Source organism: Egretta garzetta, unplaced genomic scaffold (assembly GCF_000687185.1).
Source record: "Egretta garzetta isolate BGI_Z169 unplaced genomic scaffold, ASM68718v1 scaffold356, whole genome shotgun sequence".
NCBI classification, from domain to species: Eukaryota; Metazoa; Chordata; class Aves; order Pelecaniformes; family Ardeidae; genus Egretta; species Egretta garzetta.
In genome coordinates, this window is record NW_009260019.1 from 472,955 (window position 1) to 473,725 (window position 771).

Sequence of the window (771 nt, forward strand, 5' to 3'; positions counted from 1 at the left end):
CTCGGCATCCCGCTGTTTTTCTGCCTGTGCTGGCAGGCGGCCGGGGCTCAGCATGCGGGAGACCTGCATCCTCCCCGTCCCGCTGTCTCCTCCCAGCTGTGGGCTCGCAAGGAGTGGCAGCTGGTGGGATATATAAAGGCAGGGGAACCTCAGCCAGCTCAAAAGAAACTCCTGGAGCTACTGGTGTTCTCCCTTCCTCCCTCCCTTCACGTGATTCAGCTTCCCCACGCCAGGGGAGCCGAGGACAAGCCTCGCTGTAAGTAACCGAACTGAGCCAGCATTGTGTAGGCGATCCCCCGGGCCTGTGCGCAGCCTCGGGGGAGGATGGCGGCTCTGGGCCCTGGGCAGGCGGGTCCCTCATCCTCTCTCTTGCAGAGAACTGGGGGGAAATGCTGTGGGGGGAGCCCTGGACCCTCCCCACAGTTTTGCGGGGAGCTCTGCCTGTTGCTGCTGGGCGGACGGGCTCCAGCTCCCTTCTCAGCCCAGCGTGTGGGCAGGCAGCACATCACCGGGGCGGGGGCAGCCCTGCTGGGCTGGGAGGGCTGTGGGGCAGCCCCACAGGAGAGGGTTCCCTTCTCTGTGGGGTGCTGGGGTTCCCCGCTGCAGCAGCACATGCTGAGCTCACGCCTCGCTGTGCCATTTTGGGAGCCGTGCGTGTTCAGGGCGGGGTGGGACACTGCTGGGGCTGGCAGGGGCAGGGGACGCTGTGCTGGGGGCTTGTGTGCAGCACCCATGGGTGGGGGCTGTGCCACCGGTGGGCTGCTGGTCTGG

At 66.7% G+C, this 771-nt stretch overlaps 1 protein-coding gene across 1 annotated transcript in view; it reads left to right on the forward strand.

Annotated features, from left to right (window-relative positions):
• The first annotated feature begins 25 nt into the window (after positions 1 to 25).
• The window catches only part of LOC104127959 (phospholipid transfer protein), a 10,095-nt gene continuing 9,349 nt past the window's right edge, over positions 26 to 771 (forward strand). The window contains 1 exon segment of the mRNA XM_009640673.2: positions 26 to 256. The gene's annotated coding sequence lies outside the window, so the exon portion shown is untranslated.